Source organism: Myxine glutinosa, chromosome 4 (assembly GCF_964187855.1).
Source record: "Myxine glutinosa chromosome 4, kmMyxGlut1.1, whole genome shotgun sequence".
NCBI classification, from domain to species: domain Eukaryota; kingdom Metazoa; phylum Chordata; class Myxini; order Myxiniformes; family Myxinidae; genus Myxine; species Myxine glutinosa.
Window position 1 is genome coordinate 139831560 of NC_136264.1, and position 27584 is coordinate 139859143.

The window sequence follows — 27584 nt, forward strand, 5'->3', positions numbered from 1 at the left end:
ATCATGCAACATTAATAACATGAAACTCCTCTAAAATATGAACAGCAATCAAAAATTCATTGCTTTCAATATTGATTATCTCTGAATGCGCTCTCACCGAGTTCCCTTTCAATATGCCATACTAACTTTGGCCTAGGTCCCCCCCCCCCCCCCCTCCCTGTATAATGTTGTCTTATGATAATCTGCCTCCATAATATTCTAACCACATGAATATTATGGGTGGCTTTCACATCATACGTCTTCAAATCACCTTCAAAATTTGACTACACACTTGCCCGTTGCGAGTTTTCCACAGGTTTCCGTTACAGTTGAAATTGATCCACTTCAATCATCCGTGCGCTTCCTTCCAAAGAAGTCAATAAAAGTACAAATCCGGATTACCACTCGACTCTGATGCGCATAGTGGGACACAATTCGCCATCCGCCTGTCTAATCCGATTGTGTCGTCGCGTATTTCAATGTCACACTCGACACGCCTCGGGACATAATAGCAATGTACCCTACAGATCCGTTTCCCCAGCTACCCCAAAATGCAACCTGATATTTGTTTGGATTTTCTGGCTTTATAGTTGCATAGGTCCATGAAAATGAGGCATATAAGATACCTTCAAAATGGCAGGAGTCATTCAGTATTCACAATGTTGAGTGTTGATGACTGTTTGCCAAGCACCATGTCCAAGTATTTGGTTACATTCAATCATTTACATTTTTATTTCTTCATGGAAGGTTCTACAACTACCACTAAACCCACTCAACCGTGTAAAGCTAAGTTACATTATTACAACTAGCAATGGTACCCACCCTACGGGCGGGGCTTCAATTGGGAGGCCCAAATGAAAAGGCAAAATATCAGAAATTGAAGGTTTTCTTTTATTTTAAACGATTTATATAAACATCCGTTAAATCATATCACACGCAAATCATCAAAATCTAAACAGTATTTGTCGAATTTCAATAAAAGCCACATCACTGTTCATATCGGTAAATATTATTCCATCGTGTTTGGAAAAACTGGAAAATTGGAAAAATAATATCGCCTATTTTACTCCAGGGAGTCCCAGGAATACCCACCCAAAATTTCGTTGCTATCGGTTCAGCCGTTTTTGCAGTACCTGGGAACAGACAGACAGACAGACATTTGGTGAATTATAGTAAGATATAATTATTAGATTTATATTTGAAATGTGTATCGGAATCATTTCATCACAATGTACGAGACATACGAATGTATAATTATGCACTATTATTTTTCTGCTTTTTATGACCATTAATTTTGGTGATACAATATTACAGTTTATAGCTTTGTATTTATTGTCACATTAACTTATATTTTTGCAGAGGAAGCATCCTGCAGTTTCTCCATAACCCAGCCCGGCCTCTAGCCTCTCTGAAGATGGACCCAAAGGATGCTTGCTAGATTAAGATATATGGAGCTCTTGTATTCTCACTAGTGGCTAGCAACCTTCTACCCATATCCTTTGCTTAAATCCAGTTCTTCCATGACTTTATAGACACTGTTTCGCCATACATACGTGGTCGCCAACCTCAAGTTCTTCATCCATAATCTGTTCAGCACTATGCTCCGACTGAACAATAATGTCGAGCACATTACCAACTTAATCCAGTCAGTCTACCTTACCAATAACTTGTGGTTGAACAGGTAGATGCCCTGAAGTCAGTGCTCTTGGTCTGTCAGAGACTTACTGGCCATCAACTTGCTGATAACATCATTTTAATATTTTGTGCAATAAGTGGTGGCATAGTTCTCCCTTACATCAACGATTTGGTGAATTATAGTAAGATATATGATATGGCCAACCAGGTGGAGGTATGCTGTCTACTGAGTGCCATTCTAGTTTCCTTATGGAATACCAGTGATGCTTTGCTGTAGCTTGTCGTCTAATATGGCCTTGAAGATTCTTCACAGTAAGAAGATTATTGCTAAAGCTGCCTCCTTTGTGGCCCACTTTTGCAGGTCGAGTGCAGCAGGTGAAATATTGGAAGGTCACGCCCATGTGCCGTTTTCTACACGTACTTGGTTGCTGGCATTCAGAACAGAAAATGATCCGCAGCCTCTTAAAGTAGGCTTTACATGCCAGACCAAGCGTTAGACCCAAGACACAGCCTGCCTTACCTCCCTTAAGTGCAATGTGTTCGCTGACCTTGTCGACACACCCACAAGGACCCACATGGAAACCCAATTACAGAAGGAGGCTGCTCGGCCCATCACACCTGTGCCATACCTGCATCCCTGAATCTCCATCTAAACTGGGTAACACTGTGGTGGTGGTGTTTCGGAGGGTGGAAGCTGCTGCCCTTTGTGAAGAACTCACGACCTTGAGATTATGAGACTAATGTGCTGCCTTCTGTACTAATGAGGCATCTGCGAGCCCTTTGAGGAAGCTGCTGACAATGCATAAGGTCAATGATACCAACAGTGAAGATGGTGATCCCTTGTATCTTACGCCTGCTTGCATCCCCTGAGGTAGCCACCAAGGTACCAACATAGCTCAGCCCATGCACTTTTCTAAATATATGTGCTGTGATTAATTTAAACTTAGTATATATCTGTTGTATAACATATAATAGTCATTTGAAAAGATGGATTTGCTTTATATTTAAATAATAATATAAAAGTCAACAACATAGACACAAATAGTAATTGCGTTCTATAATAAACATTTTTAAAAACAAATGTATTTGTATTTTAAGTGTAAAAAATAAGTGCATTTTGAACTTGCATGAAAATTAAAGACATTTCATTTGCACTTTAGATGCTTTTAATGACATTTGAACCCTCATAAGCTCCAGTGTGTGTTGAGGGATTTCGGTGGATTGGAGATACTGTATTTGTTGACTCTACAATGATGTTCTCCCCATTAATTTTTACATTTATTTTTTTCAAAAAATAAGCATTTTTCTTCAATTAATTTATAATGCATGTTATTTATTTTTGTTTGATAAAACAAATCTAATAATGATAAATACATTTCTTAATTTATTTTTGTCAAAATATTATGCATGATATTTAAGCATTATTGTGTTTTTTTGCGATGATGCAGGTCACAGCCCATGTGCAGCACAGTTCACACAGCATATAAGCCAAGATAAACGATACCACTGGTCGTTAAATGGCTGCAACATTTGAAACAAAAAGTCTGTGTTTGAATCAAAGTATCAATAACTTAATTAAGATGAACCCAGTGCTTTAGTCTCTCTGCATTGGCATGGGCCATCCTCTTTTCACTGCATCATATAGGTTTACTGCAGTATCCAAAAGTTTGTTACGTCATCTCCATGTGTGGTAAAACCGTTTTATAGAAATTACCATCATTGCCTTAAAACCCACCTAAAATCTCGTGTTCAAAATGAGGAAACTGTGACCGATAGGTTAATATTACACTATCCTACCAACGACCTGTTGTTTCCCTGGCCCTCTCTCGTAATTTGAGGATTCTTCTTCCACCATGCATTGCACTGCATATTATTGGTGTATGATTTATTTATTTCCTATTTATCTTCATATTTTCCTATGAATTCCTATGCATGTCCTTTTTGTGCTTGTACACTACTCACACACAATAAGTTAGGGATATTGGCAGGTTCTTCGGTGTGGTTGATTTTGTGTATTAATTATGTTGAAAAAAGTTGTTGGCCCTAACTCTATGGTTATTAATGAGTGTAAAAAACACAGCATTCTTCATTTCAATACCCTAAACCCTATAAAAAATAAATAAACTCACTCCCACAATATCTCTAACTTATTGTGAGTAGTGTATATGCTTTCATAATCAAACTAGAGTTCATGGAACACCCCCCCTGACCCCCCCCCCCCCCCCCCCCACACACAATCTTGAGAAAAGGACATGGGAACGGTCTTTCCAACTTTTGTTTTGCATCCTGCAGCACCATCAATATTAGTTTTGTTGGTGAACTTTGAATAACAGTGTAACAGTATGTGAGCTGCCACCATATTTGTCTGAATGCTGAACTCACAGTTACTCTGCCCTCAGGGCATGAGACGGCATGAATATGTTTCCAAGTACTGCGAAATGGAAGGTTTTTAAAAGGGCCAACAAGGCGTTGTGCTCTAAAGTGTTCAATTATGTAATTCAATTCAAATAAAATAAAAGTTTTATAGGCTTTGGGGAAAAAAAAAAATCAGAACTTTACTGCTGTTGATGCACCATCTTTTACACCATCTTTTACACCACCTTATTTAACAGATGGTGTAAAATTAGTTATTCCTGCTGTTGTTTGTGTCCTTTATGACATCTCTAAAAACATTCAGTTTCCTGTTTGGAATGATTTTCACTTTTGCTTGAATGCCAGAGAGGCAGACAGACTAATTAAAAAGGACCTTACTCCTCTACGTGCATGTGCAATCGGGAGGACATTCCGTACATTTTGCCAATTTCAGAGCTAAAGTACTGCTAAGTTGCATGTTTCCGTTGCGATATTCATGTTCCGATTCATGTTCTACAGTATTCAAAATATGTACTTTAATTAATATTAGGTAGTATCAGATCATGCAGATCACAGACCGACATCTGTTGACAGAGACAGACAGACAGACAGACAGACATACAAAGTGAACCAATTGCTGAATCCCACTTTTTGCTTTTCACGTGTGGGGTAAAAAGCTTTAATAGTCCATGGCAACAATGGTACCTGTAGCTGTTAATGTGTACCATTTAAAGCTATTGTCACATTTCTCAGTATTGCCCTTGTTTTTTTTTGTGTTGCTTGTTTGATGATGTTTTTTCTTGTCGATTACCCATGCTCAGATATGAGAGATTCTCTTTATCAAAATTTAATCAAGGTTTGAATATCCTCTATCTTCAGAAATAAGTCAACAAAGTTGAGCTCGGGCCTGTGTTGTCATCGTGTAAAATTCAATGCTGCCATTGATTGTGTGAACAGCATGATGACTGATTGAGGGATGTCGACCCGGTAAATTACTAAAAGGATAAGCATCCGTCCGTCCGTCTGTATGTCACGCTTCAGTCTAAAGAGTTCCTGCTGTTGTAGAGTAATAAAAATGGAAGCGTTTGAAAGCTAATAATCGATTTACTTGCAACAAATATTAATGGGTTTTTTTTTTTTTTTTTTTTTTAAATACAAGATCGAGGCTCGTGAAAGAGCGAACATTAATCACACAGAAAGACAAACCGACACATAAAACATATAACATCGGGAGCGGTAGACAAGATGGGGAGAGAGAGGGAAGGACACAAACACAACATTTGAGAGCAGGGACCGAGAGACATGGAGACATCGAGAGATCTGAGAGAGGGCGAGGGCTTTGGGGGGGGGGGGGGGCATGGGAAGGGGGCGGTGGGAGAGGTATAAAACATATGGACACTGCCAGGACTTCCAGGAAAGAAGTTGGAATGTCAAACAAGGTGGATCTGGGGTGAATTAGCGGGGGTAGAAAAGATCAAGGTTTTGGATGGGGGAAGATAAGAGATGGTGGTGAACAGCTGTTTTAAAGACCTGGAGGGAGGAGTGGGATTGAAGGGAGTGAGGGAGTTTGTTCCAGAGGCAGGAGAAAAGAGGAATGAAAGAGTGAAGGTGAGCAGAGAGCCGAGATTTCGGCAGTTTAACCATCAGAGGGTTGCTGGCAGATCTTGTGCGACCTGTAGGAATATTTGGGGGACAGAGCACAGAGAGAGCTGGGGGTGCAAGGCCGGAGAGGAGTCGGTAGAAGACAGAAAGACCACCTACCTGCCTGCGGTGAGTGAGTGAAAGGCCCTCAGAGATAGCTTCATCGCGGGAGATTCCAATAATTCTGAAAGCTTTGGTTTCAACAGCGTGAAGCCGAGCTAGGTGTGAGGCAGGAGCACCGGCCCATAGGGGAGAACAGTATTCCATTGAGCTACGGATGAAAGCCTTGTATGTGGTGAGGAGCTCAGGTGTGCCGAGGAAGGACTTCGCACGACGGAGGATGCCCAGTCGGCGACTGGCTTTGGAGGCCAGCTTGGAAATGTGGTTTTCCCAAGAAAGATCATGGCAGATAGTGAGACCCAAAATCTTGAGCGACAGAACTTCTTGGAGAGGATTGTTGAGAAAGTAGATGGGAGGGTTGTCCAGTCGATCTTTTCGGAGAGACATAGTAAGAGTGTGAGATTTGTCAGGATTGAAAGACATGTTCCACTTGTTTGACCAGTCTGTGATTTTGTCCAGGTCTTCAGAGAGTGAGGAGGCAGCAGACTGCCGATCTGAGGGAATAGGAATGGAGCGGCAGAGAGTGGAGTCATCAGCAAAGAGATAGAGAGGATTTTCGAGAGAGTCAGAGAGATCATTGATGAAGACCAGAAAAAGCACGGGGCCTAGAACACTGCCTTGGGGAACTCCAGCCTGAACAGGAAGAGGAGATGAGGCTTTAATCATAAACATGCCTGCTTTAAAAGGCCATCTTTCCAGGATTGAAAAAGAAGCAGGAAAGTGAGAATGTAATAGTTCCATGGCAACATTAATTTTTCTATGACAGTATGGGTAATGAATGTAGAGCAGCAACGACGGCTGGAAAGGGTGGAAATGCAAATGGTTCGGTGGATGTGCGGAGTATCGTTGAGAGAGAGGAAGACAAATGATGAATTGCGAAAGATGATGGGAATAGAGCCTGTGATTGATGCTGTGAAGAGAAACAGGTTGAGATGGTTTGGTCATGTGTTGAGGAAGGATGAAAGTGACTGGTTGAGAAGAGTGATGGAAATGAATGTAGAAGGAAGTAGAGGACGGGGAATACCGAGAAAGACTTGGCTAAAGATGGTGGAAGAAGAAATGCAGGCAAGGGGGTTAGCAAGGGGAGATGTAGAAAATAGGGCAAAATGGAGAACATTGTCATGGGGACCGCAAGGCTAACCCCCGCTCTTGCAGGGAAAATGGCCTTGAAATGCCTGTTGTTTGTATTGTTGTAGTAGGAACCTTTTAGAAGGACACAGAAGGAGCACACAAAATTATATATAGTAATACTAGAAGTGTTACGGATTCGGCCCTTCCGTGGTTGTGGTTTCCATCCACTTGAAACATTCCTGGTTATGTATTATTATTATTATTATTATTATTGGGGTTTGAAGGAAACGGCGATTATGGTTATTGTTGTTTAAGGGAAATGGTTATTGTGGTTAAAAGGTTAAAAGCGCTCATGGAAAAAACGAGACAGGAAACAGGATCGAGCACCGGAAGACGAGGATAGAGAAGAAGAAGGCGTGAGGAGGAAGAAAAAAGGCGTGTCTCGAAGGTCCGTACAGAGTGTGGTTGAGCTAACGTCGCGAGTGAACTTTGAGTCCTTGAAAGGAATTTCCTGTGATCGGGGTTATCGCAGTAGGATTGAGAAACCTGCTTAGTCAGGTATAGGCATTGAGGTTCCGGAGAACCCTCGCCTAGAGGTGTCGGCTCGAGTAAGAGCCGTCCACCATTTTGCATCGCGCGCTGCGTTCACCGAAAAAAGGTTTTGTAAAGCGTCAACTTTTCTCACCCTCCGGTCGTCTGCCGGGGATGTGTGTGCGCGAAAGCGGCGTTTTAGTACAGCGGATAAGCTCTCATATTTTAACAAATTGTGCATTTTTTGAGAAAAGCATGAAATTTCTAACATAGTTAGTATATACCATAAGGTTTATTTTCAGATGTGGAGGGAAGTCAGATTTGACCTCTGAGGACCGTGAGAGGTCAAATACAAGATGGCCACCAGTTCCCCAGGGGTAATGTTCAAACGCGCTTAATTTTGGAACCAAACAGCATAGAAAAACATTTAAGGTATCATTTCCATCTAAATTGGGGATGGCCCTTCATTTGGTGATACTTTTGAGATCGCCAGAATTGAAGGAAATGCATTTAGGTCAAGGTCAAGGTCAAAACTGACAAAAAAACAAGGTCAAGAATGAAGTATCCCAAGTATGCAGATATCTTAAAATAAACCTAATGGTATGCACTAACTACTGTTCAGTAGGCCACCGGTCAAGATTAAGTCAAAACAGTAGACACAGCTCGCAGCACTGAAGAGTGACTGTGGTCTCTTTTCGAGGCTGTACATCTCCTGTCAAACACGCGATGAAGACATTGACAATTCTTCTCCCGTGAAAACCAGGCAGCCCCGCCAGCTCTTTCAACTGGAGGAAAAATGCAGATTGGTGTTAAAGCAGATCTACTTCGCTGCCTGGAATCAGATCTGCTCGAAAACAACAGTACGCCTGTGACTGATGCAACAATTCTCGATGGTGCAGCTGTGGTTCAAATCCTAAATCCTGGAACATCAAGAACATTTCAAGAGCATGGAGAAAGAGTGTTTGCACCATACATCTCTGCTCAACTTGAGAAAAGCAGCCGCATTGACCTTGTCTGGGATGTATACCTACCTGCCAGCCTGAAAGCCTCAACAAGACAGAAGAGGGGAAAGGGCACCAGGAAAAGGGTGACTCCTTCTACTGTGATGCCAAGAACTGGAAGGACTTCCTTCGAGTCGATGAGAACAAAACCGAATTGTTTGCTTTCCTTTCACGTGAAGCTGTTCATCTTCCTCTAGCAGCGGGCAAGGAACTGTATGCAACAGATGGAAGTGGAGTTCTCTGCTCTCCTGCTGAGTCATACTTGGCCCGCCTTGCCCCATGTTCGCAAGAGGAGGCCGACACTCGTCTACTTCTGCATGTGGCAGATGCTGTGCAAAAGGGGTGTAAGAAGGTGACCATACGTACCGTTGATACTGATGTGGTGGGACTGGCTGTGGCTTCATTCAGCAAGACAGCTCCTGATGAGCTGTGGGTTGCCTTTGGTGTCGGGTCAAGCTTTCGGTACATAGCTGTTCACGAAATGGTTGCCACAATGAATCCAACACAGTGTCTGACTCTCCCAGTCCTTCACGCTTTCACCAGGTGTGACACTGTATCTGTATTTGCTGGCAGAGGAAAGAAGACTGCCTTGGAAACTTGGAAGTCTTTCCCAGAGGTGAATGATGCTTTCAATGAACTCCTATGCATGCCAAGTGAGGTCAGTGAAGGATCAATGTTACTGATGTACGACCGAACCAGTGAGAGCACGGAAGTGAATGATGCCAGGAAGCAGCTCTTCACACAGAAGTCTAGAAGTCTAGAGAACATTCCTCCAACCCAGGCAGCACTGAAGCAGCACATCAAGCGCACTTGCTACCAGGCCAACTGTTGGAACCAGGCATTGGTCATGGATCCAGAGATGCCAGAGCCATCTGGCTGGGACTGGATAAAGGAAACAACTGGGTGGCAGCCTCTTTGGACCACTCTCCCTGAAGCATCAAAGTCGTGCCATGAATTGATCCAGTCGCTGCAAGAAAGGATGCACTGGACGCTGCAAGTGTGCCAAAGCTGCACTCAAGTGCACTGCACTGTGCTTCTGTTCTGGAGACTGTTAGATTTTGATCATTACCAATTTTCATCATTGCACTTGATTTAATGTAAGCTTTTGTGGACATACTTGGTTAACTACAGTTATTTTTTCAGAGGTCATTGCATCATTCCTTGCAGTGTAAACACTTTTTTTCATCATTTCTGGTCTTTGGGTGTTCTGTACCTATCCCTGTACCATAAAAAAAAAAAAAAAAAAAAGTTTTAAAAGTTCAAATGAACTTTTTCCAATAGCAGTTCCAACTGCAGTATCATAAAAAATAGATATTTAACCTAATTTGACTTTGACCTTGACCTAAATGCATGTCCTTGAGATCTGGCGATCTCAAAAGTATCACCAAATGAATGGGCATCCCCAATTTAGTTGGAAATAACACCTAAAATGTTTTTCTACACTGTTTGGTTCCAAAATTAAGCACGTTTGAACATTAGACCCGGTGGACTGGTGGCCATATTGGATTTGACCTCTCACGGTCCTCAGAGGTCAAATCTGACTTCCCTCCACATCTGAAAATAAACCTTATGGTATGCACTAACTATGTTAAAATTTTCATGCTTTTCTCATAAAATGCACAATTTTTGTGTTTATCTGCTGCACTATTTGAAGAATATGTTGCAGTTCGCTGATTGAACTGCGAACGTGCACGTCTGGATCGCGCCTTTGGGATTTAACCTTTCCGCCGCCAGTTTGATGTTGGTTAGGACCACGTGACGGTCCATGCCCTGCCTGCACCTCCTTACTCGCCTCATCGCTTCTTCGCCTCTTCACCAGGATCACCTTTGAGTTATAGAGACATTGAGGAGTGTTCTGTCATATTCACTGGGAACGCAGTGAGTTTTATTACTTTAACAGATGGTACCATCTTGAGATATTGATTGTATTGTGGTTTGCTATAATTGTTGCATCGTTATCCCTGTGTGATTTTTAATATATTATTGGTTTGTTGATAACTCTTGGTGTGGTTTCCAGATTGATTTCGACATGGAATAACATATTTTTTCTGCCGTGGCTCCTCCCGGGGTTCGGAGGTATACCGAGACCAGGAGGTCAGGGAGTAACACGTAACAGAAGCAATAGAAAAAAATATATAAAAGTACATGGAGTAAAATGTATTATTTTGCATGTTTCACTTCGTTTTACATCCTCATCCACATTCGCAGATAGACATGCAATATGTGTGTGAAGTACACCATGCTGTCTTTTGATTAAATCCGTCGGTGAAGTGACGGAATTCAATTTTTCTTTATGGTTATGATCAGCTCCGTTTACATCCATGTAGTTATGCCAGCTCACACCATCAGCAACCTTCCACTACATCAATCAAGTGTTGCTCCTTCTACTGTAAAGTACAGTTTTCTATGGGTCTCAACTTTTACCCTGCAATCTCTGAACTCCAGAATGTAACAGCATTTGTCAGAAAACATTAAGTATGCCCACCTGTCACAGGTCTACTGTTTACAACTTGAACACCTTCTAAGTTTTGTTCGTTTATTATGTCTTGCTGTCACTGTCAAGACATCCTTTTAATGAGTGTTAATATAATTAGCAGTGACTTTAGAATAAATGGATTGAATCAACAGAACATTTATCGAGGTATGCCAACTGCCTGTGGGAAGCAAGGAAAAGCTGATGTTTTGGGCATTAACCCCTTCATTGTGGTAAAAGGAAATTACTCCGACGACGACGAGATTGTTATTGCAAAAGACTATGTCCTTTTTCTTCAACGAAGGGTTAATGCCATAAATGTCAACTTTTACTTGCTTCTCATAGTGGTTAGCATACCTCAATCAACTTCCTGTTGATTCCATCCATCGCTCTACTTGTCCGCCAACGCAGATCGACACGAGCCTTCATGAACAAGACTATTTCTTCATTCTTTATCTGCTTTATGATAAAGCCAGACATTCATCTCAATCATCCTTGGAAATTTTCAGAAATTTTCATCAAGTCCAGTAGAGTTCCTAAGTTGTGGACAGAGAAATGAAAATGTTCGAAAGGCTGGACAGGACAGGACATCTTAAGGACATCGACAGTGCATGCAGCAGATCTGGGGTTTTTTTTGTTTTGTTTTTTGTCTTTCTACAGTGAGTTTTAAAGACTGCAGTGTGAGCAGGTCATTATAGTGCGATGAATATATTAAATTGCAGAGGGAAATCACATCATTCTGCCAGAATAGCGAGAAGCTAGACATTTCATGGTGCTGAGGAAGTCATGTGAGATGAGCGAGTCATCTGACAGCATTGGCTTCCAGCTGTGCAAGGAAGTCACGTGAGATGAGCGACTCATCTGATAGCATGGGTTCCCGACTGTGCCAAAGCCATTCTGGCTATAATGATGTATGACAGCAAATTTTGCCAGCAAGGCTGCCCTTAACAACCTGTGCGCTCTCTTAGCCCTGCCTACCTGCCATAGAATTGCTCTCACCTCAGTAACTGCCAATCCATGCAGGGTGGATGGTGCTTGTCGCCCATAAAGATTTATTCCCTGCTGTCAATGGCAATGTTTCAATGTACAATCGACAACAGTGCTAAGCCGTAAGAAAGCCGGGCTGCTTTATGTCAGGCCACTTATTTGTGAGTCTCACCTGTTCAATGATTGTTGTGTGTATAGCAATGTAGTTGCATGTTTTCTTGCAGATATTGAATCTTCTGAAATGGGTGGTGGAAGTGGAAGGATTTTTTTGAACAACTTCAGTCATTTTGCGGAACCTGAATCTACATCGGTTACATAACCATTAACCATGCCAGTAAAAAAAAAAGATAAAACTGATGTAAATTAGCTTTAACTATCAGTGATCTACATTGACATAAAAATACACTATTATTGCTTAACTTGCACAGCCTCTGCAAAGTCTGCAATAACTGTCATTATCAGCTATTATTACAGAATCGAGCACCAAATTGGCACTGCAATGATTTGGTTAAATCTGTTGATTTTTTTTTTTTTGTGGGGTTGGGGAAGATTCTCCTTCAAGCTTGTTTTCTGCTCATAATAGACACGCTCCATTGTAAGCTGTAATAAGGTGAAAAAACATATCTGACCTCCTATCCTGCTGCACCCACTCTGATTGAATGCTCACTGGACTCACATGAACTGCACTCACAAGGTCATAAACCTCCAAACTAAACACTCCTTTCACCTTCACTACTTAACCTACTGAAATCAGTACTTGGATCGTAAATGTTTCCTTTGTTGCAAATAATGTGCAATGTAATTACAAATACATAAATAAAATGGAAGAGCTTTAAAATAGTATTGGCATTATCCTATATCCGCAACATAAACTGCTGACATTCTATTCGAAAGACATACATTGCATCTCTTGTTGAACATATAAAACATCAAGGTATGATGCATTGCTTATGACATCCGCATTACACATACATACATACATACATATATATATATATATATATATATATATATATATATATATATATATATATATATATATATATATATATATATATATATACACATACATATTGCTACGGTTTTGAGATTTGTACATATGACATCATTAAAGGCTAAAGGTTTGCCCCCCCCCCCCCCCCCCCATCGTCCACGAGCAACACGTAGGCCACCTTCGAGTATTAGTTATGTCATAGTATGTGTAAGTATAGGCAATTTCCCCTTGTAATATCTGCATTGTGTATAGACATGAGCTTAGGTCCTTTCATTTTGCGTCCACCCTCCAATTCCACCTATGGGCATAATTGATCCCGCGCCCCATTTGGCTGATCCCTCAATTTGTTACGCTTTGGGCTACCCGCAGCAGTTTGTTACGCTTTGGCTGCCAGCAGCATTCGCTGCCCTTTGTTCGCTTACTAGTCAAGTGACACGAGGTAGGCCTGAGAAGAGAGAGGAGCGCGGGGTCGAGGTGGGGCAGTGTCAAGGAGCGCATCAGAGGCGATGACTGTAAGGGCCACCAGCCAACCAGGGCTCTAAAGGCATGGCGTGGTAAGGCGCGTCTAGCAAGTGCTAGAAGGTTCGTGGGGCGGGCCTATAAAAGTCACCGCACAAAGCCCTTAAACAGGACTTACCAAGAGGACTTGAAGGAATTGCGCTTTGTCAGAGGACTTGAAGGAATTGCGCTTTGTCAGAGGACTTGAAGGAATTGCGCTTTGTCAGAGGACTTGAAGGAATTGCGCTTTGTCAGAGGACTTGAAGGAATTGCGCTTTGTCCGAGGACTTGAAGGAATTGCGCTTTGTCAGAGGACTTGAAGGAATTGCGCTTTGCAGAGGACTTGAAGGAATTGCGCTTTGTCAGAGGACTTGAAGGAATTGCGCTTTGTCAGAGGACTTGAAGGAATTGCGCTTTGTCAGAGGAATTGAAGGAATTGCGCTTTGTCAAAGGACTCGGAGGACTCGTGCGGGAAGACTTGCTTGAAGGAATTGAAGAGCGCATTGAGAGCACTTCATTGTGTTAGCGCTTCGAGGCTATTGAACTGTTACGTATGCATTGTTACGTTCGCCTATTACGTACGCAGCCACGCGAGTGAATGCGGCAATAGCCGCCAGTATTAACCGCCAGAGCCCAGACCCTACCGTTCGCCCCATATTATCCCGTGTGTGCAAACCGACACGCGGAGAGCTCCTGCTGCCTGCTACGGGATCCATCGTCGCGGTACGAGATGTGGACCGGAGAGAGCTGACCATCCGTGGCCATGCCCTCCATCCCTGGACGTGCTGACCTTCGTCTGCAATCCCCGTGTGAGTGTCGGTGTGTGAGACGGGCCCGTTTGTCCTAGGAGTAAGTTAAGACTGTTTTTAAGGCTGCACTGTGTCTCTTCTTCTTCTCATCATTGTGAATAGTGTAAATAAACCTTGTTCTTTCTTCCAATTCGATCGCCTTCGTGTTTTCCATCATTGGGTAAGCGTGGCACGAATAAGAACCGCTTGGATCGGGGTCTAGTAATTGATAACGGCACAGATCGCGTGTTCGCTACCGCTCGGCGTATCCACCAACACACGTGATCCGTGCGAGGCTTAGCTCCTCGTTTCAGGGCAGCGCTAGTACTTAGGTAATAGCGAATCTGGTCCTACAACCCTATTTAGAACTGTCCGGAAAGGACGTCATAGGCCTCGGGTCGCGCCTGCTCAGTCAAAGACAAGGGGACTAATCCCCCCTTGGTAAGGGGAGACGGCCGGCACTGAGATCCGCAACATTATATATACATACTAGCTTGGCTCGGCTCGCTGCACTCGCCTCACCACGCATCGTTACTGAGGAACGGGCTTATTTTAGCTGAGGATAATGACTGTACCTGAGTTGTTGTGTTGTCATGATTTACACCAATCATAATACAAACAATTACTTTGCACAAATGTATTTGTTGTGTTTGTGATATTACATTTTTATAGGCAATTTAGGTTGAATGTTTTTTTTTCAAGAAATAACCCCTCAGCACATACATAGGGGAGGGGTATGTGCAGACTGGAAATTTGGGACGATTACACCTCACTACACATAATTTAAAACAAGTTCAATAAAAGGTTTTATTCGTACCATGCGAAGCCAATGGATAGAAGAGACAGGACGGTCAAATCAGAGGAAGAACACGATTTATTATTTATGTACAATGATCAGAATGAAAGGAAAGGGACACAGAGCAGAGCTTAATCAGTTTAACATATCCCCAGACAAATGGGCTAGTACAAATGGGCTAGACAACTCACATGGGGTAATGGAAGAAGAGCAGGTTCGCGCGCCAAGCGCGCTTTGCCGTCTGTCGCCCCGGGGCAGCTCGCCCGGCGTGGCTCTCCGATGTTCACGGCACGTATCCAGGCGAAGGCAGGCAGGAGGAAATCCTCGCGGCACGTATGCAGGCAAAGGCAGGCAGGAGGAAATCGCGGATCGTCCTTTCCAGCGCGTGATTAATACAGCGCAGAGCACGGAGAACGGGTGAACGTTCGTGTACAATAGGCAATTCAATTCGTTCTGCAGCTAAACTCGCGTTCTTGTCTGCCTTTTGAGTTCTCGTGTGCTCACGCGCGTCCTGCTGCTGTTCTCATGCAATCTCCCGTGCCGTCCGTTCTGGTTAATGGGCTCGGGGCAGGACCTTATATGGCACCTCCCCGATCTTACCCGAATGTTCCAAGCCCCGCCTCCTGCCGCAGTGGTAAGCCACTCCCCTCGAGCCCTGATTGGCGGCTTGTTGCTTACCGGCCACTCCCCCTGCAGCTCGTACCTTCGGCCTCGGTAAACTTGTTCAGGCCTGCCGCGTGACTTTTCAGCGCCAAACCAAAAGCATCAAAGCAAAGCGCCAAAAGAACACCTAATCTCACTGGCCTGAATGAATGAATGAATGATCGTTTTAAGGCCATTTTCCCCGCGAGAGTCATATTATTCACTGGCCTACTCAACGCAAAACTAAACACAGGAAAGGACTACGCTTATATTTACTAAGAAATAACTGAACTATCGCGAGGCTTCATGTTGTGGTGTAACTAACTAAGAGGGGGAATTAACCTTTATTTCAAAACTGCAACAATATATATGCAGCGCATGCAGCGCATGGAGATGGTTTTGGGAGGGAGCGGTGTAAAATAATTAATTAATTGCTTCATTAAAATAAATAAATAATCGTTAAATAATTAATTTCTTAATCAATTGGCTGATAGCGTACCTAACTAAACCACCACTGCTTCATCCGAATCAGTAACTTTTTGAAAATTAAGTAATTAGTTAATTCATCAAAAAATTATATAATTAATCAATAAAGCAAAAATATCCTTTATAGCCAAATCACTTGGTCACTGTCATGTCCAAATTTCAGCTTCCTAGCACGAAAGGTGCCTGATATATTGTCCAGATGAGAAAGGTGTGGAAGTGTAACTCAGTGTAACTTATTGATTGGCACTGGTAACTCATTGATTAAGACTGGTAACGAAGCAGATAGAAATGAATGCCAAGAATGTGCACGAACATGGTAATCTCTTGTCCACCTGGTCACAGCCCCAGGCTGGAGCACCCCCCTATCGTTTGGTAAATGGAACTCGCAGCAGGAGGGGAGCGAGCTGGTGCCAGGACTCGGTGCATGCATGACCTCGGGGCATTAGCGGAGAAGGGATTAGCGCGACAAGGCCCATAAAAACCAGAGCAAACTATGAGTCAGGAGACTTGTCACGAGAAGCTCTGACCTACGGAATGGAACGGAACCCTGTGAACAGCGCTGAGAGAGAGCACTCATACTCAGAACCTCTGCCCGACGGGAATGGCGGAGGAACATCGGCCGAACGAGAAGGACCATGCGAATAGAGTTAACCTGGTCCATTGAGTTAAACGGTATTATTTGGTAATGGAATGAAGTGAATAACCAGTTAATAAACCAGACCTTTTGTAAAACCTGTTTCCGACCATTGGCGTCTTGAGTCTCCCCCACCACTTCCCCTACAAAGGAAATTAAATAAGTAATTAACAAATCGATAATAATTAAATAATTAATCAATTAATTGTTTAATCAAAAAATTACCTTTTCCCAAAACACTTGTTCACTATTGTGCCCAAATGTTAGCTTCCTAGCTGAGAGGATGGCTGAGATATTGCCCGGCCAAACGAGAAAGAAAACAAACGGAGTGAAAATTGGTACGCCCTTTCGGCATGTGTCATCGCCAGGCTACGAAGGCCTTTGGCGCCCGCCCAGCGATGACGTCATGCAGCACATGGAGATGGAATAGCGAGGGATGGAGTACAACAAACGGAGTGAGACAGCAGGGTTGAGGCTGGACAGAACTTCCTTGCCCTTCTTGGGTGAGAAGGACCCAAATTCCTGTAAATAGTTAGTGCATTGCGTAATATGGTGACAGAGCAGGATGTGTTAGGAATATGGGATTTGGAGACAAACACCAAAGACCCTTGTATGACAAAATACTATTTTGACCTATGGGTGCAGAGTATTATGGAGAGTCATACTGTATGTTTATGATCTTACATGCAGAGCTGTGCATTTCAAGGAAAGTCATTTAGTAGTTTTTTATTTTTGTCTTTCTATGATTGTCCTTGTGTATGAAGGTGGCTCAGACATTCCACCAAGAGGAATTTGTACCAGCATGCAGCAAAAATATGCAAGAGTGGCAAGTGGCTCCCAGACTCTAAACTTAATCAGCCAATTCAAAAACTGGAAAAAGTACTTGGCACAGCTACAACAAAGAACAATTTGTGAAATTCCTTTTGAGAGATGAGGTATGTGTGATGCACAGTTTGAAAGAGGTGCAGTAGCTGTGCTTCATGCAAAAGTCTGTCATGCTATCTCACCATGTGAAGGAGCAATTGCTGCTACTGAGCTGCATTGCGCCCATAAAGAAGCCGACACCATGATGTTTTTGCATCCTAGCTCATCGCCAAATCCAGTGACCTCAACATAGTCATTGAGTGTTCATCAGCATTGCATTAAGTTCAAGTCTTTCCAGCTCCAAGCTGTATTTCCACACCTGGAGAGGTGAGAATATTCACGCCGTCTACCTACCTTCTATAAAGCAGCACCATGGCATTACTAATGCACACATCAGCCCTCACTGCTTCATCAGCTGTGATTCAGTAAGTGGATTTTACAGCAAAGGAAGGTCGAAGGTAATTAAACTTGATCAAAACTCAACATTTTTTGCTGCATTTTATTCATTAGGGGAATCTTCCACAGTAACAAATGAAATGGTAACTGCTTGACTGCCCTCTGTGTGTAAACCTTATGGCCATCAGGATGAGAGTCGTGTCAATGTTTCCTGAAATTCCATCATTTCAATGGCTGCAAGAGCAAAGAACGTCAGACCACCTGATCATGATGCTTTGCAGGCAACCATCTATAACATAAGCGCAGCTTAGAACAGCGTCCGGAGACTCCGTCTCTTATTGGACATATGGGTGGAGGAATTGTATTGGTGCACAAATGGGTGAATCAGTGATACCATAGGAATTGACTGGATAAATATACAACCACCTTCACAAAACATTATGGAACTTGTGTGTGCTGCACAGTGCACATGCAAATCAGACATATGCTGTGTCTTTGGATATTCCTTGTACAGAAGTGTGCACATGCAACAATTGTGACAATATATGACTACCTGCTGCTACTGATGAAGATATCAGTTATAATTACACCACTGAGTCTGGTTATACAATAAATTGAAGAAATCCTCTTCTTATTCTTATTATTCTTTCGTATGCAACATCACTGCCTGAGGGTGCGGCTGTGCCACTGATGCAATGCCCTCCATAGGTTAGGGCAGAAATGTGGAATTTGGCGATGGTCCCAACGTTAGCTCACATACTCTTTGTGAAGGATCCCATGGCATATTTATCCACCTGCAACTAATGGCCATTTTTTTGTATACAAGATCGAGGCTCGTGAAAGAGCTAACATTAATCACACGAAAAGTCAAACCGACACATAAAACACAAAATAAGGGGAGCGGTAGACAAGATGGGGAGAGAGGAGGATGGACACAAACACAGCATTTGAGAGCAGGGACATCGAGAGAACTGTGGGAGGGAGAGGGCTTGGGGAGGTGGGAGAGGTCTAAAACATATGGACACTGCAAGGACTTCCAGGAAACAAGTTGGAATTTCAAAAAAGTGGATCTGGGGTGAATTAGTGGGGGTATAAAAGATCAAGGCTTTGGATGGGGGAAGATAAGAGATGGTGGTGAACAGCTGTTTCAAAGACATGGATGGAGGAGTGGGATTGAAGGGAGTGGTGGATTTTTTCCAGAGGTGGGAGAAAAGAGGCATGAAAGAGTGAAGGTGAGCAGAGAGCCTAGATTTTGGCAGTTTAACCATAAGAGGGTTGCTGGCAGATCGTGTGCGACCTGTAGGAGTATTTGGGGGACAGAGCACAGAGAGAGCTGGGTGAGCAAGGCCGGAGAGGAGTCGGTAGAAGACAGAAAGACCACCAACCTGCCTGCGGTGAGTGACTGAAAGGCCCTCGGAGTTAGCTTCATCGCAGGAGATTCCAATGGTTCTGAAAGAATTTCAGAAGATTTCAGAACAGATTCTTAAATCCTTCGATACGGTCTGGCACACCGCTCTGCTCACCAAACTCTCCTCCTTTGGTATCCATGGAAATCTCCACGCATGGCTGGCGGACTTCCTCTCTAGCCGTAGTCAACGTGTGGCCCTGAATGGGGTTCTCTCATCTCCTCTTCCTGTTCAGGCTGGAGTTCCCCAAGGCAGTGTTCTGGGCCCTGTGCTTTTTCTGGTCTTCATCAATGATCTCTCCGACTCTCTTGAAAATCCTCTCTATCTCTTTGCTGATGACTCCACTCTCTGTCGCTCCATTCCTCCTCCCTCAGATCAGCAGTCTGCAGCCTCCTCACTCTCTGCAGACCTGGACAAAATCATTGACTGGGCAAACAAGTGGAACATCTCTTTCAATCCTGACAAATCTCACTCTCTTACGATGTCTCTCCGAAAAGACCGACTGGACAACCCTCCCATCCACTTTCTGAATAATCCTCTCCAAGAAGTTCTGTCACTCAAGCTTTTGGGTCTCACCATCTGCCATGATCTTTCCTGGGAAAACCACATTTCAAATCTGGCCTCCAAAGCCAGTCGCCGACTGGGCATCCTCCGTCGTGCGAAGTCCTTCCTTGGCACACCTGAGCTCCTCACCACATACAAGGCTTTCATCCGCAGCTCAATGGAATACTGCTCTCCCCTCTGGGCTGGTGCTCCTGCCTCACACCTAGCTCGTCTTCACGCTGTTGAAACCAAAGCGTTCAGAATCATTGTAATCTCCCGTGATGAAGCTACCTCCGAGGGCCTTTCACTTACTCACCGCAGGCAGGTTGGTGGTCTTTCTGTCTTCTACCGACTCCTCTCCGGCCTTGCTCCTCCAGCTCTCTCTGGGCTCTGTACCCCAAATATTCCTAAAGGTCGCACAAGATCTGCCTGCAACCCTCTTATGGTTAAACTGCCAAAATCAAGACTCTCTGCTCACCTTCACTCTTTCATTCCTCTTTTCTCCCACCTCTGGAACAAACTCCCCCACTCCCTTCAATCCCACTCCTCCCTCCAGGTCTTTAAAACAGCTGTTCACCACCATCTCTTGTCTTCCCCCATCCAAAACCTTGATCTGTTCTACCCCCGCTAATTTCACCCCAAATCCTCTTTTTTGAAATACCAACATCTTTCCTGGAAGTCCTTGGTGTCCTTGTGTTTATACTTCTCCCACCCCCCCCCCCCCCTTCCAACGCCGCCTCCCCCCCAAGCCCTCTCCCTCCCCACACATTCCCGATGTCCCTCACAAATGTTGTGTTTATGTGCCTCCCCTTCTCTCCCCATTTTGTCTACCGCTCCCCTTTTTATACACTTTGTTTGTTTGTCTGTTTGATTTGTTTGTGTGATAAATGTTAGCTCTTTCACGAGCCTCGGTTATGTATGCAAACCCCCCCCCCCCCCCCCCAAAAAGCTTTGGTTTCAACAGGGTGAAGCCGGGCTTGGTGTGAGGCAGGAGCACCGGCCCAGAGGGGGGAACAGTATTCCATTGAGCTGCAGATGTAAGCCTTGTATGTAGTGAGGAGCTCAAGTGTGCCAAGGAAGGACTTCTCACGACGGAGGATGCCCAGTCGGCGAATGGCTTTGGAGGCCAGGATGGAAATGTGGTTTTCCCAAGAAAGATCATGGCAGATAGTGAGACAAAAAAGCTTGAGCGACAGAACTTCTTGGAGAGGATTGTTGAGAAAGTATATGGGAGGGTTTTCCAGTCTGTCTTTTCGGAGAGACATCGTAAGAGTGAGATTTGTCAGGATTTTTTATTTTTATTTTTTTGTATACAAGATCGAGGCTCGTGAAAGAGCTAACATTAATCACACAAAAAGACAAACCGACACACAAAACACAAAAAACAAGGGGAGCGGCAGACAAGATGGGGAGAGAGGGGGAAGGACACAAAAGAGAGGGGGAAGAGGGGGAAGGACACAAACACAACATTTGAGAGCAGGGACATCGGGAGGACTTGGGGGGAGGTGGGAGAGGATTAAAACATATGAACACTGCAAGGACTCTGGGGTGAATTACCGGGGGTAGAAAAGATCAAGGTTTTCGATGGGGGACGATAAGAGATGGTGGTGAACAGCTGTTTTAAAGACCTGGAGGGAGGAGTGGGATTGAAGGGAGTGGGGGAGTTTGTTCCAGAGGCGGGAGAAAAGGGGAATGAAAGAGTGAAGGTGAGCAGAGAGCCTAGACTTTGGCAGTTTAACCATAAGAGGGTTGCAGGCAGATCTTGTGCGACCTGAAGGAATATTGGGGGGACAGAGCACAGAGAGAGCTGGGGGAGCAAGGCCGGAGAGGAGTCGGTAGAAGACAGAAAGACCACCAACCTGCCTGCGGTGAGTGAGTGAAAGGCCCTCGGCGTTGACTACATCGCAGGAGATTCCAATGATTCTGAAAGCTTTGGCCTCAACAGCGTGAAGCCGAGCAAGGTGTGAGGCAGGAGCACCAGCCCAGAGGGGGGAACAGTATTCCATTGAGCTGCGGATGAAAGCCTTGTATGTGGTGAGGAGCTCAGGTGTGCCAAGGAAGGACTTCGCACGACGGAGGATGCCCAGTCGGCGACTGGCTTTGGAGGCCAGCTTGGAAATGTGGTTTTCCCAAGAAAGATCATGGCAGATAGTGAGACCCAAAAGCTTGAGCGACAGAACTTCTTGGAGAGGATTCTTGAGAAAGTAGATGGGAGGGTTGTCCAGTCGGTCCTTTCGGAGAGACATTGAAAGAGTGTGAGATTTGTCAGGATTGAAAGACATGTTCCACTTGTTTGACCAGTCTGTGATTTTGTCCAGGTCTGCAGAGAGTGAGGAGGCTGCAGACTGCCGATCTGAGGGATGAGGAATGGAGCGACAGAGAGTAGAGTCGTCAGCAAAGAGATAGAGAGGATTTTCAAGAGAGTCAGAGAGATCATTGATGAAGACCAGAAAAAGCACAGGGCCCAGAACACTACCTTGGGGAACTCCAGCCTGAACAGGAAGAGGAGATGAGAGAAACCCATTCAGGGCCACACGTTGACTACGACCAGAGAGGAAGTCCGCCAGCCATGCGTGGAGATTTCCATGGATACCAAAGGAGGAGAGTTTGGAGAGCAGAGCAGGGTGCCAGACCGTATCGAAGGCACGTGAAATGTCAAGGGAGACAGCTCTAATTTCCTGTTTGGCGTTGAGGACCTCCATCCATTGTTGAGAAAGCAGAAGCAGCATGTCCAGAGTAGAGTGACCAGGTCTAAAACCAAATTGATGATCAGAGATCAAGCCATTGGAGAAGAGGAAAGATTTAATATCTGAAGCAATGATGGATTCCATGACTTTGCTGATAATTGGGAGAAGGCTGATTGGTCTGTAGTTGCTGGGATCTGTTTTTGCACCTTTTTTGTGCAAAGCGGTGATGTTGGCTGATTTCCAAGCAGATGGCAGATGACTTTGAGCAAAAGAGAGGGTGAAGAGAACAGAAAGAGGGAGTGAAAGAGCAGAAGAACATGATTTTAGGACCCGTGGGCTGATGCCGTCAGACCAGTTGCACAATCAGAGTCGAGGGTTGACAGAAACTTTTCCACCTTGTCAGGAGGAAAGGACACAGAGTCCAGGAGCAGCTGGGTACGACTGGGTACGGTGGGTACAGAGAGGGATGGGTTTGGGACACAAGATTTAGAGGCAAACACAGAGTTGAGGCATTCAGCTTTTTCACGTGCGGAGTCAGCCGTTAAGCCGTTTGAGGTGAGGGAGGGGATGGAGGGGGAACAAACACCAGAAACAGATTTGACCAGATGCCACCAGGATTTGGAAGAGGGAGACAGATAAGAGAGTTCGGTCTTGAGAATGGCGAGATATTGTTTCCTGGCTCTCCTGAGGGTGGACACACACTTGTTTCGGGCTTTGTGAAAGGAAATGAGATTTCCTTCCGTTGGATTTGCTTTCCAGGAGACGAAAGCAAGTTGTTTCAGGGCAACAGCCTCACCACAAGATTCCGTGTACCATGGACGGGAGGAAGGGTATGACAACTGAAGACGAGATGGTATAAATCTGTGCATGAGAGAGAGCAATTTACTTTGAAAGAATTCCCAGGATGAGTTGATGTCAGAGGCGGTAGAGATGGGAGACCAGTCCAGATGATTGATGGCTGCTTGAAGACCGTGCCAGTTGGCCTGAGTGAAATGCCAGACTCGTCGACGCTGAGGAGGCTCTCTGAGAATGGTCAGAGAGATGTCCACTTTGACAAGCACATGATCAGATGAGCCGATTGGAGCAGAAGTAAGAGCAGCAGACATTTTCAGGAAAGTTTGTCATAACCAAATCCAGAAGAGAAGATGCTCCGTTGACTGAGATCCGGGTCGGGAAATTGACAGATTGTGTCAGTCCCAGTGAGTCGCAGAAGTCCTTTGCTGAAGAGCCATGGCTGGTGAGAGAGGTACCCACACCCAGCCAACTGGCATGGTGACAATTGAAATCACCACATATGAGGAAGAGAGAGTTGGGATGGGTAGATAGAAGTTGGTCCATATTATCAGACAGTGAGATGTAGATGGAGTCATCGCTGATTGGTGGACGGTACAACACACATATGAACAAAAGGTGGGAGCGAAGGGGAAGCCGTAGCCAAAGGTATTCCTGGGGGTGAGGTGGAGAGAGGGCAGTGGAGGGCGAGTGAGGAAGAGAGTTTTTTTATAAAGATAGCAACCCCACCTCCAGGACGAGGCTCAGGTCTATCATACCGGAGGAGGGAGTAACCTGGGAGAGATACCAAGGCATCAGAGACATCATGAAGGAGGAAAGTTTCTGTTAAGCAGATCACATCTGGTTTGTCAGAAGCAACCTGTATGGAGAGGTCAGTCAAGTTTGAGCGAAGGCCCCGGATGTTTGAGGTCCATACCGTTAATGAAGAGGAAGGGGGAGCATCGGGAGCAGAACAGGGGGAGGGAGGGCTAGGGTAAGATGTGGAAGAGGAGGAAGAGGTAGGGAGAGCTGTTGAAGGTGTGTCAGAGATTTCAGAATAGCTTGGAGAAAGGGAAGAATGGGGCGGACAAAAGGTTTGATGGAGATTGGGTGAGGCACAGTGAGGTGTTATTTGAGGAGGGGGAAGAGCAAGGCAGAAGGTTTGGGGAGATGAAGGTGAAAGTTGGAAGGAGGAAGAAACAGGGAGGATGCTTTGAGGAGGAGGGGTGAGAGGGGAGTCTAGGAGGGGAGGAGCGAGGGAGAGTCTCGGAGGGGAGGGGTGTGGGAGGAGTTTAGGAGGGAGGGGAGGGAAGGGGCAAGGGGGGAGATTTGAAAGGGATGGGTGATGGGGAGGATTTGGAGGGGAGGGGTGAGATTGGATTTTGAAAAGTGTATGATTCATGGGAAACGAACATTTTTTGCAAAATGAGTTTGAGACCTTCGAGTCAAAAATACGTTTGAGGACACTGGAGGAGGGATGTAGTTCTGGATAGTTTAGGGAATGTAGAAAGGAGGAACTGTAAGAGATGGTATTATATATATTTTTTGGAATGAATAGATTTGGTGAGCAAGACGAAAGCATCCTTTTGTAGGAAAAGAAGAAAAGGGTGTTATAATATATGAGAGAAAATAGTTGTTCAGGGGAGAGATTATACATTTCTAACCGTGTGATCGCGAACGAAGAACGAACGAACAAAAAGAACAACAAATAAACGAATAAGACCTGGGAAGGAAATATTTTTTTTGGGGTTTTTTTTTTTTTTTTTTTGTGAGTACAGATATTAAACAAGGAGGTACGGGGTGAACGACTGGTACGAAACAGAGAACGAAAATAATTTCAGCCCATTCGACGAATCGCTGAGAGAAAAACAAACCACAAGGTCGGAGACAGTACGGTAGTCTAAGCCTACGAGTACTAGGCCGCAGAATACTCGATACCATTAACCGACGATTGTGTATACATGTACGAAAAATTAGCACCGAAAATTTTCCAAAAGATACGCTATAGGTACATACACCGAAAGATAGATACAGTCTCGACAAAAACACAATTGAGAAATATCACTTAGCTTCGAAAGCGTGAGCGCATGGAGCAGCTTCGAAAAGACGTGACCTCGCCGTGATCTCGCGAGATCTCCTCGGATTGAAAGACATGTTCCACTTGTTTGACCAGTCTGATTTTGTCCAGGTCTGCAGAGAGTGAGGAAGCTGCAGACTGCCGATCTGAGGGATGAGGAATGAAACGGCAGAGAGTGGAGTCATCAGCAAAGAGATAGAGAGGATTTTCCAGAGAGTCGGAGAGATCATTGATGAAGACCAGAAAGAGCACAGGGCCCAGAACACCACCTTGGGGAACTCCAGCCTGAACAGGAAGGGGAGATGAGAGAAATCCATTCATGGCCACACGTTGACGACGACCAGAGAGGAAGTCCGCAAGCCATGCGTGGAGATTTCCATGGATACCATAGGAGGAGAGTTTGGTGAGCAGAGTTGGGTGCCATACCATATCGAAGGCACGTGATATGTCAAGGGAGATAGCTCTGATTTCCTGTTTGGCATTGAGGACCTCCATCCATTGTTGAGACAGCAGAACCAATGTGTCCAGAGTAGAATGACCTGGTCTGAATCCAAATTGATGATCGGAGATCAAGCCATTGGAGAAGAGGAAGGATTTGATATCCAAAGCAATGATGGATTCCATGACTTTGCTGATAATTGGGAGCAGGCTGATTGGTCTGTAGCTGCAAGGATCTGCTTTTGCACCTTTTTTGTGTAAAGCGGTCATGTTTGCTGATTTCCAAGATGCTGGCAGATGACCTTGAGCAAAAGAGAGGGTGAAAAGAACAGAGAGAGGGTGAGATAGAGCGGCAGAGCAGGATTTTAGGACCCGTGGGCTGATGCAGTCTGGTCCAGTTGCAGAATCAGAATCGAGGTTTGACAAAAACTTTTCCACCTTATCAGGAGAGAAGGACACAGAGTGCAGGTGCAGTTGGGTTTGACTGGGTAAGGTGGGAACAGAGAGAGATGGGTTAGGGACACAACATTTTGAGGCAACCACAGAGTTGAGGCATTCGGCTTTGTCACGTGCGGTGTCCACTGTGTAGCCATTTGAGGTAAGGGAGGGGATGGAGGGGGAACAAACACCAGAAACGGATTTGACCAGACGCCACCAGGATTTGGAGGAAGGAGACAGGTCTGAGAGTTCATGATTGAGTGTGGAGAGATAGTGCTTCCTGGCACTCCTGAGGGTAGACACACACTTGTTCCGAGCTTGGTGGAAGGAACTGAGATTGCCTTCAGTTGGATTTGCCTTCCAAGAGCAAAGGGAAGTTGTTTCAGGGCAACTGCCTCAACACAAGATTCAGTGTACCATGGACGGGAGGAAGGGTAAGATGATTGTAGACGAGATGGGATAAACCTGTGCATGGGAGAGAGCAGTTTGCTTTGGAAGAATTCCCAGGAAGAATTTTTGTCAGATGCAGTAGAGATGGGAGACCAGTCCAGATGATTGATGGCTGCTTGCAGACCATGCCAGTCGGCCTGAGTGAAATGCCAGACTCGCCGACGCTGAGGAGGCTCTCTGAGAATGGCCAGAGAGATGTCCACTTTATCAAGCACATGATCAGAAGAACCGATTGGAGCAGCAGAAGAGCAGCAGACATTTGCCATAACCAAGTCTGGAAGAGAAGATACTCCATTGACTGAGATCCAGGTAGGGAAATTGACAGATTGTGTAAGTCCCAATGAGTCGCAGAAGTCCTTTGCTGAGGTGCCATGGCTGGTGAGAGAGGGACACACCCAGCCAGCTGGCATGATGACAGTTGAAGTCACCACATATGAGAAAGAGAGAGTTGGGATGAGTTATAGAAGTTGGTCCATGTTGTCAGACAGCGAAATGTAAATTGAGTCATCACTGTTTGGAGGACGGTACAGAACACATATGAACAAAAGGTGGGAGCGGAGAGGAAGCCGTAGCCAGAGGTACTCCTGGGGGTGGGGTGGAGAGAGGGCAGTTCAAGGAGAGTGAGGAAGAGAGTTTTTGATAAAGCTAGCAACCCCACCACCAGGACGAGGCTCAGGTCTATCATACCGGAGGAGGGAGTAACCAGGAAGAGATATTAAGGAATCAGAGACATCTTGAAGGAGGAAAGTTTCTGTTAAGCAGATCAAGTCTGGATTGTCAGAAGCAACCTGAATGGAGAGATCAATCAGGTTTGAGCGAAGGCCCCGGGATGTTTGAGGTCCATACCGTTAATGAGGAGAGAGGGGGAGCATCGGGTGCAGGACAG

The 27584-nt window shown here is 44.8% G+C and overlaps 1 long non-coding RNA gene across 1 annotated transcript in view; it reads right to left on the reverse strand.

The window, feature by feature from the left end:
* Nucleotides 1-874: 874 nt before the first annotated feature.
* The window catches only part of LOC144891559 (uncharacterized), a 37101-nt gene continuing 10391 nt past the window's right edge, over nucleotides 875-27584 (reverse strand). The window contains exon 3 of the long non-coding RNA XR_013622990.1: nucleotides 875-1112. This is a non-coding gene — a long non-coding RNA (uncharacterized LOC144891559). The remainder of the gene's footprint in view (nucleotides 1113-27584) is intronic.